This window comes from Emys orbicularis, chromosome 5 (genome assembly GCF_028017835.1).
Source record: "Emys orbicularis isolate rEmyOrb1 chromosome 5, rEmyOrb1.hap1, whole genome shotgun sequence".
In the NCBI taxonomy this organism is placed as follows: Eukaryota; Metazoa; Chordata; order Testudines; family Emydidae; genus Emys; species Emys orbicularis.
In genome coordinates, this window is record NC_088687.1 from 98168992 (window position 1) to 98186947 (window position 17956).

Genomic DNA, 17956 nt, shown 5'->3' on the forward strand with positions numbered 1-17956 from the left:
CCTAGTAAAAAAGTTTTTCCTAATATCCAACCTAAACCTTCCCCACTGCAACTTGAGACCATTACTCCTTGTTCTGTCATCTGGTACCACTGAGAACAGTCTAGATCCATCCTCTTTGGAACCCCCTTTCAGGTAGTTGAAAGCAGCTATCAAATCCCCCCCTCATTTTTCTCTTCTGCAGACTAAACAATCCTAGTTCTCTCAGCCTCTCCTCATAAGTCATGTGCTCCAGCCCCCTAATCATTTTTGTTGCCCTCCGCTGGACTCTTTTCAATTATTCCACATCCTCCTTCTAGTGTGGGGCCCAAAACTGGACACAGTACTCAAGATGAGGCCTCACCAATGTCGAATAGAGGGGAATGATCATGTCCCTTGATCTGCTGGCAGTGCCCCTACTTACACAGCCCACAATGCCATTAGCCTTCTTGGCAACAAGGGCACACTGTTGACTCGTATCCAGCTTCTCGTCCACTGTAACCCCTAGATCCTTTTCTGCAGAACTGCTGCCTAGCCATTCGATCCCTAGTCTGCAACAGTGAATGGTATTCTTCCGTCCTAAGTGCAGGACTCTGCACTTGTCCTTGTTGAACCTCATCACGATTCTTTTGGCCCAATCCTCTAATTTGTCTAGATCCCTCTGTATCCTATCCCTACCCTCCAGCGTATCTACCACTCCTCCCAGTTTAGTGTCATCTGCAAACTTGCTGAGAGTGCAGTCCACGTCATCCTCCAGATCATTGATGAAGATATTGAACAAAACCGGCCCCAGGACCAACCTTTGGGGGACTCCGCTTGAAACCGGCTGCCAACTAGACATGGAGCCATTGATCACTACCCATTGAGCTCGATGATCTAGCCAGCTTTCTATCCACCTTATAGTCCATTCATCCAGCCCATACTACTTTAACTTGGTGGCAAGAATACTGTGGGAGACCGTATCAAAAGCTTTGCTAAAGTCAAGGAATAACACATCCGCTGCTTTCCCCTCATACACAGACCCAGTTATCTCCTCATAGAAAGCAATTAGGTTAGTCAGGCATGACTTGCCCTTGGTGAATCCATGCGGACTGTTCCTGATCACTTTCCTCTCCTCTAAGTGCTTCAGAATTGATTCCTTGAGGACCTGCTCCATGATTTTTTCCAGGGACTGAGGTGATGCTGACTGGCTTGTAGTTCCCCGGATCCTCCTCCTTCCCTTTTTTAAAGATGGGCACTACATTAGCCTTTTTCCAGTCATCCGGGACCTCCCCCGATTGCCAGGAGTTTTCAAAGATAATGGCCAATGGCTCTGCAATTACATCCGCCAGCTCCTTTAGCACCCTCGGATGCAGCACATCTGGCCCCATGGACTTGTGCTCGTCCAGTTTTTCTAAATAGTCCCGAACCATTTCTTTCTCCACAGAGGGCTGGTCACCTCCTCCCCATACTCTGCTGCCCAGTGCAACAGTCTGGGAGCTGACCTTGTTCGTGAAGACAGAGGCAAAAAAAGCATTGAGTACGTTAGCTTTTTCCACATCCTCTGTCACTAGGTTGCCTCCCTCATTCAGTAAGGGGCCCACACTTTCCTTGACTTTCTTCTTGTTGCTAACATACCTGAAGAAACCCTTCTTGTTACTCTTAACATCTCTTTCTAGCTGCAACTCCAAGTGTGATTTGGCCTTCCTGATTTCACTCCTGCATGCCTGAGGAATATTTTTATACTCCTCCCTGGTCATTTTGTCCAGTCTTCCACTTCTTGTAAGCTTCTTTTTTGTGTTTAAGATCAGCAAGGATTTCACTGTTAAGCCAAGCTGGTTGCCTGCCATATTTACTATTCTTGCTACACATCAGGATAGTTTGTTCCTGCAACCTCAATAAGGATTATTTAAAATACAGCCAGCTCTCCTGGACTCCTTTCCCCCTCATGTTATTCTCCCAGGGGATCCTGCCCATCAGTTCCCTGAGGGAGTCAAAGTCTGCTTTTCTAAAGTCTAGGGTCCGTATTCTGCTGCTCTCCTTTCTTCCTTGTGTCAAGATCCTGAACTCGACCATCTCATGGTCACTGCCCAGGTTCCCATCCACTTTTGCTTCCCCTACTAATTCTTCCTGGTTTGTGAGCAGCAGGTCAAGAAGAGCTCTGCCCCTAGTTGGTTCCTCCAGCACTTGCACCAGGAAATTGTCCCCTACACTTTCCAAAAACTTCCTGGATTGTCTGTGCACCGCTCTATTGCTCTCCCAGCAGATATCAGGGTGATTAAAGTCTCCCATGAGAACCAGGGCCTGCGATCTAGTAACTTCTGCTAGTTGCCAGAAGAAAGCCTCATCCCCCTGGTCTGGTAGTCTATAGCAGACTCGCACCATGACATCACCCTTGTCCTGAAGTAAAAAGTATGAGAAAAAGGAAAAAACAGCCACTTGGGTAGGATTGCCAAGCCTCCAGGATTGTCCCGAAGTCTCCAGGAATTAAAGATGAATCTTTAATAAAGATTATGCCATGTGATGAAATCTCCAGGAATAGGTTCAACCAAATTTGGCAACCCTATACTTGGGCCAAGAAACATATTTCTTCCACACTTACCTCAACATCCTCTCCCCTCTTCATCATTGTGTAGATTTTAATTCTCTCTCCATAATCTTGGCTAGCTGTGTCCTAACTGATTTAATACAGTATGCTTTGGCCATCTCATCTGACTATTTTACCTGTTTAATGGAGAAAGAGTGCTGCTCAAATTTGCTCTTGTAGTTTAAATATCCTTACTCTTAGGATGTGAAACCTGTATTTTCAAGCACTCAACATCACAGTGTGGAGATTTTTGGTAATTTCATTCTATCAGAGCTTTTTATAATTTTGAATAATTCCTTTTGGATGTCTTTTTTCCCCCCATGAGTATATGATCACTTTTTTCATCTTTTCCTAATAGCAAGTATAGCAAACTAATATTATTCAAGCCTAGAATCATCCTGCTTGTCCTACTTTACACATTTTACAAATATGTGTCAGGCAGCCCTGTTTTTTTCACTTTTGATGTTTGGTTTTATCAATTTTGAGTTGCTTTAATGTGACAGTTCAATTCCTGCCTAAACTTTCCAGCTTAGACACTTATTTCCCCCGAACTCTGACACTGCTTTCATTTGGTGAGTGAAAAGCTATCCACATTTCTTTTGGGTAAAACCGAAGCCTTTCTTCAACTGTGTATGAATCAAATGTGAACAATGCAAAATTCTCTTCAGTGGGTCTCCTTGAGCTGTATTAAGATGACCATAAAGACTGAATGTTACTTAGCATCTGAGATTACAAAAAGCATGTATTGTAAAAGTGTTACTATAGCAGCATAGGAAATGTTGAATTGTGAAGTCAAAGCTATGAAATACTACATGGAAATGTGCATAGGGAAATTCCTATTAAAACAAAGTGGGAGTCAGTTTAAAAGAGCCATATGTCCACATGAAACAGATATCTTTGAAAACAATGAAAACGACTAGGTGATACCAAGAGTTGATCTATTCAGCTGTATGTTACGTTTGTGGACAATAGAGTCAAAATCCTGACCTGAGTCACATGGAAATGGTCTTGCTTTCTTAGTTCTCACTTGATTACAGAATAAAACTCACTCATAGTTTGGTATAATTGGCAGTCTCTACTCAATAGAGCCCCACGGCTGGAATAACATTTGACATAATGAGGAACAATAACTACTTATTTTCTTGTTGCAGATTGTTTAAAATCTAGATTCTTAAATTATTCTTCTCTCCTATATGAATAATACAGTTATTAAAAAATAAAAAAAACTTTAGCATATGTAGTGTGACACAAAGCTTACAACTAACGTTGATATTACAAATTTTTGGACTCCTTTTGAAAATTTCAATCTAAGGGAGATAAGCACCAAGCTCCCTTAAGGTCCTTTGAAAATCCCAGTTTTAGGACTTCACGGTGGTTCTATTCAAGTCAATAGAAACATTCACATTAACTTTAATGGTGTGGGATCAAGCCCTCACAACTCTGCAGTGGCACTACTTTTTTTTGCCAGCCTGTATAGCCTACAGTGCACATAGGAGCTAATGCCACTGTCCTGCAAAGACTTGCACACATGTTTTAACTTCAAGCACACAAATAGTGCCTTTGGCATCAGTAAGCCTGTAACTATTTGAAGGATAGGGTTTTATGGAAGTCTTGACTTACACAGGTATGGCAAAACAATGTATAATGTGCAATGACCTCTTCATGAATGCCATTGTAGTCTATTCTTAAGGCTGACATGCCATGGAAAATAAACTGGGCTTGTATCCTCTTCTCCCCTTTTTTTGCTTCTTTGAGGTATAAAAAGGGCCTAAAAGCTTTTCCACCCACCCCCATTTCCCACATTGGAAATTCAGGCATATCCTAAAAGATAGTGATTGGGGAGCAAGAGATATCAACACATTACAAAAGTCAACCGAACTAATTCTTTGAGGTCAGGAGGAAACTACATCTACGTGCAGGTTATTCCATAATTGTCTACCATAGGACTTTTCACATCTTCCGTTGTACCATCACACACAGGGCACCAGACTAGTTGGACCACTGGTCTGATCCAGTTTGCTATTTTCTATATTCCTAAATATACCAACAACCTTAGTAAAGCATCCGTCAAGAGGGCTAGACAGTCTTCTTGCCAGGGGATGGAAGAGTGCACTTTCGATTATTTGGGTTACCTGGGGACTAAGGTTGCAAATTTAGGTTGGACGTATTCCTAGAGGTTTCATCACATGACATAATCTTTAATGAAAGATTAATTTTTAAATCCTGGAGACTCCAGGGCAATCCTGGAGGGTTGGCACATTTAGTAATGAGTCCAACTTTGGTACATTATCTTAACAGCCAAAGGGCAGATGCTGTCAGCTGTGGTCAAGTAAATGGTACCCACCAGTTCCATGAAGCATTTTCCCGTCCCACCTACCGTACTCTCTCCAACCTAGAAAAAGCATGTTATTGTTTATTCTAAACCCTTCATCTTGGGTTATTAGTTGTATAATTACCATTATAAAATAACCTTGTCAGGCTTTAAATTATATGGCCCATGAATGACTACATGGATGTTTCTGAAGATGGGATATGTACAGCAACTCTCGCACTTGTTTAAAACATGAAGGACCTAATTGTGTGCTGGTGTAAATGATAGTCCTATTGTCATGAATGAGATTTGCACCCACTTCTGCTAATGCTGAATTTTGCCCAGAATCTTTTTAAATACACTACATTAGATAGCAGGGAAGACTGTTCAAAGTGCATCAAGATGATTTTATTACACAGAAAATTACACTGATTTATGGCCAGTTACCATGAAACATGCAGTAGAAGAACAGAATTCTATTTTGAAATCTGCATAATGAAGCTGTTAACTTGGAAAAAAAAAAAGACTACATTCTGATCTCTGATTTGAACTGTACTTTATTAATACCAATGTCAAAAAATGCATTAAAATATTTGGAGTTCTCTCAATAAAACTCTTAGAAACCAAAGTTATAAACATTGAAACTCTATAAATTAGTACATTCAACGTCATAGTATTCTCTCTTTGGAAATCTTTAGTAAAAGGCGAAAGATTTATACGAGTTGAAGAGAAACCAGAGTGGACTAAGTTCTGTCCATTAAACCACAGCTAACATCTTTTTGTTAATTTTATATAGTATGACAGCTAATGATCTATAGAATGGATTTCCAACCCCTGAAAGCTTCAGGCTTTGCGGTTTTACTAGAATGTTCCTTAACCTGTAATTATGAATATTTTTTCATGTTAGACAAACACAATCACTTATAACAGGGAAGGAATAATGTTTAAAGGATATTGATGAGTGTACTAAATTCTAGGGTTTCTTTGCTTATAACTTTGGTTTCTAAAAGTCTTAGACTCTTTTCTTAAGGAACATTTCCCCCCTTCTCCCCACTTTCTCTTTTTTGTGCCTATCACTTTCTGAAACAATTCTGTGATAACTGCTTCTCTGTACCCTCAGAACTAACCTCAGATTCATGTCTATTTAATTTCCTTTTTCTCTTCTCATGCACGGCAATAGTCATGTTAGGTGCTGATGACCAGTGGGATGAACTTTAAGACTTTGTACTTTCCCATGTTATAACAGCTTTTGAAGCTTTGTCTGTTTTTACTTATGGAATGTCTATTTGCACACTGCCTGTGTTCATACAGAAATTTTAATATGGAAACAAAGCTTTGAAATCTTCGAAAGTTGTCCATCAGTGTGTGGTTCGTCAATGAGTTTAAAAGGGTGATGATAGTAAGGTATACAGCACTTTGCGGGATTTGCAATGTAAGTTGCAGATATGCCACACTTGAAGTCAAAGGCTTTATCCAATTTGGGGCACGTCTTCACGTACAGCACGACAGCGGCACAGCTGCACTGGTGCACCTTAGGGATGTAAATAACATGTAAAAACAATAACCGTGTAACCGATTAAAATTCTATCAGTTACACGTTTAAACAGGGAACTAGGAGTGCAGGGGGTGCTACAGAACCCCACGTTTTAGGTGGGGCTGTCGGGACCCTGGGCATGCTGGGCAGCAGCTGGGACCCCAGGTGGGGTTTTATTGTTAATAGAAACTGATAAGCATCAAGCTTATTGGTTAACTGGTTAAACGTTTACATCCCTAGTGCACCTGCACAGCTGTAGTGCTTTAGTGAAGACACTACTAGGCTGGTGTAGTTAACCCACCATTCCGAGAGATGGTAGCTATGTCGACGGGAGAAACTCTCCCATAGACATAGTGCTATCTGCACGGGTGGGGGGGGGGTAGGTCAGTATAACGACATCGCTCGGGCGTGGATTTTTCACACCTCTGAGCGACGTAGTTATGCTGATATATGTCTCCAGTGTAGATCTGGCCTGAACTCTTCTCTACTTTCTTGTGGATTTAAGGGTAAAATTTTCAAAAATGGGTAAGTGGTTTAGGCTCCTAAGTCCCATTGATATTCATTTCATGATATGACTTAGGCTGCTAAATCACTTAGGTTCTTTGAAAAATTGACTCTGTATTAGTTCTTCACCACTGTCCCTCCTCATTATCACTTCCTTGAAAGTTTTTAACTTAGAGCTTGATTTACCATGATAAATAATTGGCCACCACTAGTGCACTTCCTTATGTTTGTCCCTAGCCAGTTAGAATATTCTGATATGGAAAGCTTTGATTGGTCTACATTTTCTGGAATATTCTTTTAAAAAACAAAAAACAAAAAAAAAAAAAGGTAGTTAGGTTAGCTGTTTCCCAGTCCCACCTAGCTATCTCTCCTGTTTCGAGTGAAGATTCAAATATTTCATCTGTTCATTTATTTTGCCAGTCTGAATCTGAATCACCTTGGTTTTAGGTTTACCTATAGAAATTGAGATCCTATCTTGTTTGTTCAAGCAGAAAGTAGAACATAAAATACTGAAGGATGCAGATATTTGAAAGGCACCCTTCAAAGACATCAACATCAAAATCATGCTTTCAACTGGGCAGATTAGAATTAAATTTACATTTGACCCAAGACTACTTGATAAAATGAATTTATATTTTTAGATGACTGACTCTAAATTAGGTGGCTTATCAAAAAGATACCGCACTCTTTTCTTGCCTGTACCACACTGCTAAAATGATTGCTAAAGTAATTCATCAGGAATTTTTACTATTAAAACCCTCTTAGGAAAATAAACTAAAACTGAAGGTATTGCTTGCAGCAACTGAAGTATGATGTGTATGTAATAGAAAAATAAACTAGATGGACGTTGGGACAGATCATTAGCTGGTGTAAATTGTTTATAATGCCTCTGAAGTCAATAGAGCTATGCAGTTTACACCATCTGAGAATGTGTCCCATTAAGAGGTATTCTATATGCACATGCACATGCAGAGTGAATTTCAGAGTCTACGCTGAGCCTGTGCTATGCTAGATTCTTGTGGGGAAATATCCCAGTGTAGCTCTCATGGTGGTAACAAGTGCCGTGTAGATCGGGTATTGATGTCTTTACCACTGGGTCACCACATCTCCTCAAAGCAAGTCCAGATGACACAATCGTACGAGGGCTGGATGAAGGCAATATGGTGCCCCTAACACAGGGCTCCGTGGTTCCACCTTCAAAACCCTTCACTATGGCTGGGCCCCCATTTGGATTAGTGGTCAGAGAGGCCTCCCTTCTCTATCAGCGAAGCAGAGGCATGGGACCCTTTTTCCATCAAGGAGTGACAGTTGGCCCCTCTCCCATTGGGAGAAACATGTTGGCAGCAGGGGATCCCCCCACCTTATCCTTTGGGGTGGCAGCAGGAGCCCCCCCCCCCATACTCGTCCTAGCGGCCAGATTGTATCTGCTTGGGTGGGTTTGGCCAAGCCCACTACTCCCTTCTCCTTCTGCCACACACAGTCCTCTGTAGAGCTCGTATTGGTGATGTCCTCAGAGTAATGGATATTGGATCTTAGATGGATTAGCCCATATCTAGGCTATCATTTCAGGCTCTCTGTGGGCTTTGGTTGATGTTTCTACATTGGTTACACTTGGGTCATGTTTCCAAGATTTTAAGAACATAAGAACGGCCAAACAGGGTCAGACCAAAGGTCCATTTATCCCAGTATCCTGTCTTCCGACAGTGGCCAATGCCAAGTGCCCCAGAGGGAATGAACAGAACAGGTAATCACCAAGTGATTCATCTCTTGTTGCCCATTCCAAGCTTCTGGCAAACAAAGGCTAGGGATACCATCCCTGTCCATCCTGGCTAATAGCCATTGATGGACCTATCTTCCATGAACTATCTTGTTCTTTTTTGAACCCTCTTATAGTCTTGGCCTTCACAACATCCTCTGGCAAGGAGTTCCATAAGTTGACTATGTGTTGGGTGAAAAAATACTTTCTTTTGTTCGTTTTAAACCTGCTGCCCATTAATTTCATTTGGTGACACCCCCCACCCCCCAGTTCTTGTGTTATGAGAAGGAGTAAATAACACTTCCTTATTTACTTTCTCCACACCAGTCATGATTTTATAGACCTCTATCATATGTCCCCTTAGTCGTCTTTTTTCCAAGCTGAAAAGTCCTAGTCTTATTAATCTCTCCTCATATGGCAGCCATTCTGTACCCCTAATCAGGTTTGTTGTCCTTTCTGAACCTTTTCCAATTCCAATATATCTTTTTTGAGAAGGGGCGATCACATCTGCATGCAGTATTCAAGATGTGGGCGTACCATGGATTTATATAGAGGCAATATGATATTTTCTGTCTTATTATCTATCTCTTTCTTAATGATTCCCAACATTCTGTTCGATTTTTTGACTGCCACTGCACATTGAATGGATGTTTTCAGAGAACTATCCACAATGACTCCAAGATCTTTCTTGAATGGTAACAGCCAATTTAGAGCCCATCATTTTATATGTATAATATGTATTTTCTTCACAATCATGAGGACTAGAAACTTAATTTAAAAAAATAAAAGTTGAAATGTTATCGCACAAATCTAAGACCTGGGGCCCTAGACATAGGCCTGTGATGCCTTAATTTGGACTTGTGTGGTAAAACTACCAGTGTCCTGTTTATCCTATTACTCTCACTGTTACTACCACCTTTAGAACTGTGTAGCAACTGTACAGTGACAAAAGGATATTTTCAAATAAAGCCTAATATAAACAAAATCTGATTGAAAAACACTCTTGAAGCAGGCACACAACATAAAATTAATGAAAAGATGTTAGTGGTAGACTAGTAGATTGAGCTCAGTTCTCAAATTCAACATAAGAATGGCTGTACTGGGTCAGACCAAAGGTCCATCTAGCCCAGTATCCTGTCTACCGACAGTGGCCAATGCCAGGTGCCCCAGAGGGAGTGAACCTAACAGGTAATGATCAAGTGATCTCTCTCCTGCCATCCATCTCCACCCTCTGACAAACAGAGTCTAGGGACACCATTCCTTACCCATCCTGGCTAATAGCCATTAATGGACTTAACCACCATGAATTTATCCAGTTCTCTTTTAAATGCTGTTATAGTCCTAGCCTTCACAACCTCCTCAGGTAAGGAGCTCCACAAGTTTACTGTGCGCTGTGTGAAGAAGAACTTCCTTTTATTTGTTTTAAACCTGCTGCCTATTAATTTCATTTGGTGACCCCTAGTTCTTGTATTATGGGAATAAGTAAATAACTTTTCCTTATCTACTTTCTCCACATCACTCATAATTTTATATACCTTTATCATATCCCCCCTTAGTCTCCTCTTTTCCAAGCTGCAAAGTCCTAGCCTCTTTAATCTCTCCTCATATGGGACCCTCTCCAAACCCCTAATCATTTTAGTTGCCCTTCTCTGAACCTTTTCTAGTGCCAGTATATCTTTTTTGAGATGAGGAGACCACATCTCTATGCAGTATTCAAGATGTGGGCGTACCATTGATTTATATAAGGGAAATAATATTTTCTCCATCTTATTCTCTATCCCCGTTTTAATGATTCCTAACATCCTGTTTGCTTTTTTGACCGCCTCTGCACACTGCGTGGACATCTTCAGAGAACTATCCACGATGACTCCAAGATCTTTTTCCTGAGTTGTGGTAGCTAAATTAGCCCCCATCATATTGTATGTATAGTTGGGGTTATTTTTTCCAATGTGCATTACTTTACATTTATCCACATTAAATTTCATTTGCCATTTTGTAGCCCAATCACTTAGTTTTGTGAGATCTTTTTGAAGTTCTTCACAGTCTGCTTTGGTCTTAACTATCTTGAGCAGTTTAGTATCATCTGCAAACTTTGCCACCTCACTTCTTACCCCTTTCTCCAGATCATTTATGAATAAGTTGAATAGGATTGGTCCTAGGACTGACCCTTGGGGAACACCACTAGTTACCCCTCTCCATTCTGAGAATTTACCATTAATTCCTACCTTTTGTTCCCTCTCTTTTAACCAGTTCTCAATTCATGCAAGGACCTTCCCTTTTATCCCATGACAACTTAATTTACGCAAGAGCCTTTGGTGAGAGACTTTGTCAAAGGCTTTCTGGAAATCTAAGTACACTATGTCCACTGGATCCCCCTTGTCCACATGTTTGTTGGCCCCTTCAAAGAACTCTAATAGATTAGTAAGACACGATTTCCCTTTAGAGAAACCATGTTGACTTTTGCCCAACAATTTATGTTCTTCTATGTGTCTGACAATTTTATTCTTTACTATTGTTTCGACTAATTTGCCCGGTACCAACGTTACTCTTACCAGTCTGTAATTGCCGGGATCCCCTCTAGAGCCCTTTTTAAATATTGGCGTTACATTAGCTGTCTTCCAGTCGTTGGGTACAGAAGCCAATTTACAGGACAGGTTAGAAACCCTAGTTAATAGTTCCGCAATTTCACATTTGAGTTCTTTCAGAACTCTTGGGTGAATGCCATCTGGTCCCAGTGACTTGTTACTGTTAAGTTTATCAATTAATTCCAAAACGTCCTCTTGTGACACTTCAGTCTGTGACAGTTCCTCAGATTTGTCACCTACAAAAGCCGGCTCAGGTTTGGGAATCTCCCTAACATCCTCAGCCGTGAAGACTGAAGCAAAGAATTCGTTTAGTTTCTCCGCAATGACTTTATCGTCTTTAAGTGCTCCTTTTCTATCTCTATCATCGAGGGGCCCCACTGGTTGTTTAGCAGGCTTCCTGCTTCTGATATACTTGAAAAACATTTTGTTATTACCTTTTGAGTTTTTGGCTAGACATTCTTCAAACTCCTCTTTGGCTTTTCTTATTACATTTTTACACTTAATTTGTCAGTGTTTATGCTCCTTTCTATTTACCTCGCTAGGATATGACTTCTACTTTTTAAAGGAAGTCTTTTTATCTCTTACTGCTTGTTTTACATGATTGTTAAGCCATGGTGGCTCTTTTTTAGTTTTTTTACTGTGTTTCTTAATTTGGGGTATACATTTAAGTTGGGCCTCTATTATGGTGTCTTTAAAAAGCACCCATGCAGCTTGCAGGGATTTCACTTTAGTCACTGTACCTTTTAATTTCTGTTTAACTAATCCCCTCATTTTTTCATAGTTCTTCTTTTTGAAATTAAATGCCCCAGTGTTTGGCTGTTGAGATGTTCTTCCCACGACAGGGGGATCTATTCCAAAGACCAGATACTGTTAGGTTTATTTTGTTTTTGTTTTTAGAATTACCTGTATGTATTGAAGTTCTATCACTGACATGCTGTATAATTTGAGGGAAGTCACTTCATTACCTCATTTTCTCCATTTATAAAACTGGGATAATTTTACCCTCCTTTTGTAAAGAGTTTGCAGAATTTTGAGTGAACACTGCTGTTTATCTGTATAATATATATTTTTATTTAATATACTAAATGATCAGAATAGCTTGGAATCCTCAGATCCCGTAGAATGGATAGGTTTCAGAGTAGCAGCCGTGTTAGTCTGTATCCGCAAAAAGAACAGGAGTACTTGTGGCACCTTAGAGACTAACAAATTTATTAGAGCATAAGCTTTCGTGGGCTACAGCCCACTTCTTCGGAAGCATATAGAGTGGAACATATATTGAGGAGATATACACACACATACAGAGAGCATGAACAGGTGGGAGTTGTCTTACCAACTCTGAGAGGCAATTAAGTAAGAGAAAAAAACTTTTGAACTGATAATCAAGATAGCCCAGTACAGACAGTTTGATAAGAAGTGTGAGAATACTTACAAGGGGAGATAGATTCAATGTTTGTAATGGCTCAGCCATTCCCAGTCCTTATTCAATCCTGAGTTGATTGTATCTAGTTTGCATATCAATTCCAGCTCAGCAGTCTCTCGTTGGAGTCTGTTTTTGAAGTTTTTCTGTTGTAAGATAGCCACCCGCAGGTCTGTCATTGAATGGCCAGACAGGTTAAAGTGTTCTCCCACTGGTTTTTGAGTATTATGATTCCTGATGTCAGATTTGTGTCCATTAATTCTTTTGCATAGAGACTGTCCGGTTTGGCCAATGTACATGGCAGAGGGGCATTGCTGGCACATGATGGCATATATCACATTGGTAGATGTGCAGGTGAACGAGCCCCTGATGGTATGGCTGATGTGATTAGGTCCTATGACAGATCCTGCTTATGTACTGGTATTTCAAAGCAAATACTGATTCTGAAACTTTTTGTTATGTAGTCCTACATGAAATACATTACCTAATCTATAAAAGAAATGTCAAAATAATTCTGCTTTTTGTATGTTACTGTCCTCTTGCTATTTACAAATATTCAATTATCTTTTCTCTCTGTATCTTGTTTGTGGTAGCATGTTTTACTAAACCTCGTTTGATGGAAAAGTGGTCTCAGTGTCATTTAAACCTCTTTCCCCCTCTATTCCTTTGTTCCCCAAAGTAACACTGCTGTGTTGTTACTGGAGAGAAAAGTGACCATATTTTAAACAAGCAGCAGAATCCTGCCATATGGATTTCCAAAGCCACTGATACAGCTGGGAATCTAAATATAGTTATGCTGTGATGAGGGGTGATATTGTGTCTCTGCATCAGCCAAGTAATCAGAAAAAGTGTGTCTCTGGAGTTCTGAAAAGAAGTAAAGACTCCCGTGTTACTTGACTTACAGAGATGAGATGGGAAACATGACTGACACTTGGGATAAACACTCTAGGTTACATTCATTTCTGGTCTTACTCCATTGAGTCCAGGAATGAATTTGAACCAGTAGATTAGTAATATTAAAGAACTTTGCTTTTCAGCCTAGGTAAGTATCTGATTAATTAGAGTTTTACAAGATTGTGAAATGTCATTGAAATTTGTGCATTTTAGGGAGAGAGATGGAGAGATGGTTCTAAACTTGCCCTCCAACATTGTTCCCCCTCGTGTCTCTGTATATCACCCCCCCATAATATTAGCATTGTATCATATCAATATTTTTGTTTTTAAATGGTTTACTGGGACCCTTATTCACCACCAAATCACTCCATTTTACACCAGTGCAACCCGACTGATTTCAATGGAATTACATGATCGAAAAGCTTGTGTAACACAGTGGTGACTACAAGTCTCTGTTCTTTATTTACATATATATTTGTAAGGCTCATTGAGTTATAAACATCAGAAAAGCAGTTCATAAATATTAACTGATTCTTACAACAGCCCTGTGAGTTATGTAAATATTATAGAGACAGAGCCTGATTCTCCACTGCCTTAAACCATGTGTAGTCACTTACACCTGTGCAGAGTTGGTGCATGCACTACCAAGTCAGATGGAATTCTTTGTATGTCCTTTGCACAATGCAAAATGACTATAAGGATGTAAAACAATGGAGAATCGGACCTAAAGGAAGTTAGTGCAGGGAGACAGAATTAGTACTCAATAGAAGAGTAAAGCTGTCCTTTAGTGGCTAAAGAGCGTAAATATCAACCTCAGGGCAGATTGTTAGGAAGCAGGTCACAAACCCCAAACTGCTTGTGAGTTCTATGCTTAGATTTCACCAACCAATTATTAAATGTGAACACCTCAAGCCCTCTAGCAACCTTAACATAGAATCACAGACAGCCCCTTGGGTACTCCAATCTATCTAGGGGTTACAGTAGACAAGAAGCTGCATATGAGTCGACAGTGTGCCCTTGTTGCCAAGGCTAATGGCATTTTGGGCTGTATAAGTAGGGGCATTGCCAGCAGATTGAGGGACATGATCATTCCCCTCTATTCGGCATTGGTGAGGCCTCATCTGGAGTACTGTGTCCAGTTTTGGGCCCCACACTACAAGAAGGATGTGGAAAAATTGGAAAGAGTCCAGCGGAGGGCAGCAAAAATGATTAGGGGGTTGGAACACATGACTTATGAGGAGAGGCTGAAGGAACTGGGATTGTTTAGTCTGCAGAAGAGAAGAATGAGGGGGGAATTTGATAGCTGCTTTCAACTACCTGAAAGGGGGTTCCAAAGAGGAAGGATCTAGACTGTTCTCAGTGGTACCAGATGACAGAACAAGGAGTAATGGTCTCAAGTTGCAGTGGGGGAGGTTTAGGTTGGATATTAGGAAAAACTTTTTCAATAGGAGGGTGGTAAAGCACTGGAATGGGTTACCTAGGGAGGTGGTGGAATCTCCTTCCTTAGAGGTTTTTAAGGTCAGGCTTGACAAAACCCTGGCTGGTATGATTTAGTTGGGGATTGGTCCTGCTTTGAGCAGGGGGTTGGACTAGATGACCTCCTGAGGTCCCTTCCAACCCTGATATTCTGTGATTCTATGATCTTGCTACCTAGGCAAGATTGCCTTTGTAATAGATGGTCCCTAACACCAAAAATCACAATAATATTTAGGTTACTTCCAATCCTGAAACATCGGTCACTTCCCCCAGGTCAGTTGCAATTTAAGTCTTACACCAAAGACCACGCTTGTAGCCAATCGTATAATAAACTAACTAAAGATTTCTAAACTAAGAAAAATAAATCTCTTATTTACTAGATTAAAGCAGGTAAACATATATAGACAAGAGTTACAATCTTAAATTTCAAAAGGTAATAAAAGCTTCTTTATAAGCAAGCTCTGTATGTCCTTTAGGGCTAACCCAGGGCAAGCAGCTGGGGATCCCTTCTTATGCTTAGAGACCTTGCCCTCCCAAAGTCCAAGCAGCATAGAGATACAGTTTCTTCTTTCTGGGTGTATTCCCTTCCCTCTAGAGTTCAAGATGGTGGGATGAATTCATGGAGTGGGTGGGGAGGAATTCAGTTAACAAAATCTTTGTTGTTTGATGTTTCACAATGGCTCATGTGGTTTCAATGGGCTTTCTTGGTGGGCAGGACCTAACACCTTCTGTAGGAAGCCAATATTTTACATTAATTAATGCTTCTTTCCTGTTTGATTTACACAATTACAGAGGATTACAATGCAACCCCCTAATATAAATTAGATTAATATATGCAAGATCCCACAAGTACTTCATAAAGTCACTAAACATATTCTTATAAACTTAACATCTATTTTAACAATGCTAACACCCAGATGAGCCAGACTGATTCAGTTATGTTTTCGTCAGTGTTCAGTTGAGGTCTAGGGGCCTTGCCATGAGCATGTCAGAAGAGGTTCCTGATTTTCAGTCCTATCCTCCATCCATTAAATTCTGCTGTTTCTATATAACATATTAAATGTGTCTGAGTTATTGACACTCTTGGAATTGCAAATCTAAAATAACATACATTTTAAAATTAAAAAACAAACGAACATTTTTTTTTCTACATGGTGACCACTTCCATGGAAAAACTGTAGAATTATTTTTAATACACAAATTGACTCTTCAAATGAAGATCCAGAGAGTAAAGGCTTCCTAAATCCATACTGACACGTTATAGCATAAGGGCTCAGAAACCATTACATTCTATCATGTCAATGATCTTGCTATAAAGGATTCCTTTGGTATTCTTTTAAAGAACCATGAGAAGGAAAGGACTCTGGAGTAGTTTTAATAAAAATTAAAGGTAAAAGAAATGCCATTGATGGCAGGGCTAGAGCTACCATGTTGCCAACCTCCTCCTTTTTTGCCTCTTTGTTGTAGTTATATTGATTTTCCCACACTAGATGGCAGTACATTAGCACTTGTGTACTACAGGGGCTTAATTTACTTTTCCCAGCTGAGGGAGAAATCCTATTTCACATTTCCTTTTAGCATTGAGAGCTAAAAGAATTGCTGATACAGGCCTGGATTCTGTTCAACTCCTGTATGGGTGTGCAAAGAAAGGTGCAAATAATTTCCCTTCCTTTGTGCAGGCTGAAATCCAACTGAAGAGTGCAATTCCTGGTGGATGGGGATGGGGCAATAGCTGCATACTCTCCCCACCACCTGCTGCCCAACAGTATTGAGTGAGCATGGAAATTAGAGTAGGCGATGACACTAGTTACAACCTTAGAGACTCCAGCTGCTGCAGATTCTGCCCCACCTAATGCACATAGAACATAATCTAGCCCACAATCTTTATTCAACACCTGCCCTCCAAATTAGGATATTCATTCTGATTTTCCTGTTCTGTAGCGCTTAAGTGAAGATGCTCCTATGCTGACAGGAGAACTTCACCTCTGCGAGAGGCGGTAGCTATGTTGATGGGAGAAGCTCTTCCACCAAGATAGTGCTGTCTACACCAGGGGGGAGGTTGGCATAATTACATTGTTCCGGGGGTGTGGATTTTTAAAAATCCCTGAGCAACGTAGTTATACCAATATAAGTCTGTAGTGTAGACCTGGCCTAAGGACAAACAAGCTCACTGAAGGAAGAGAAAAAAGTGGGCTAGCTGAGTAGTTCAGTGACAATGTATCAATAATTGGGAGCAAACTCCCCTCTGACTCCAAAGGAGCTGGAATGATCACGAGCACAGTTTACTATCCTTTAAGAGAATAGCTAGCTTTGTTTTCTGGCAGAACTTCTATCACCAGTCAAAGGAATTCTAGAGAAAGCTACATTTAACACTCCTGGCTGGAGTGATGGTAACTTCAACAGCTGTACCTTGGGGGAGGGGCAGAAGGGGAAAAGATTGATACAATGTGGTGTGGGGGAAGAGACAAACACATGAAGGACAGTCCAGTGATTAGGGTGCCAGCCTGGCACTTGGGAGATCTGTTTTCAATTCCGTGCTCTGCCAAAACTTGGTGTCTTTCAACTTGGAATAAAAATGCTGGGTGTATATTTCCAGTGGGCCAAATGCTGGGAACTTTAGGTTTTACTGCGAATTCAATTGGGCAAATTCCCAGTGAAGTCAACAGGAGCTTCTCTGAGTAGGAAACAGGTATTCGTGCATCATAGTGTTCTATGACAGTTTTCCAATTCCAGGTCTTCAGAATTTGGCCCCCAGAGAGCTCATGCCATGCAAAGTTTTACATATAGACCTAGAATGGGGAAAATGGTCATAGAATGCTTTTTTATAGCTGAGTAGTTGCTATGATGCACTCATACAACATATCCTAAATCATAGACTCTTCAAATTAAGGATTCTCTAAATACAAAATTGTACATTTAAGAGTCATTGCTGTGTAT

At 40.5% G+C, this 17956-nt stretch overlaps 1 protein-coding gene and 1 non-coding gene across 2 annotated transcripts in view; one reads left to right on the forward strand and one right to left on the reverse strand.

Annotated features, from left to right (window-relative positions):
• KCTD8 (potassium channel tetramerization domain containing 8) overlaps positions 1 to 17956 on the forward strand; it is a 168018-nt gene that overhangs the window by 25774 nt on the left and 124288 nt on the right. The gene's annotated exons all lie outside the window — the stretch shown is intronic.
• Positions 5476 to 5595, reverse strand: LOC135879790 (U5 spliceosomal RNA). The gene has a single exon (XR_010561465.1). It is a non-coding gene; the product is annotated as a U5 spliceosomal RNA (small nuclear RNA).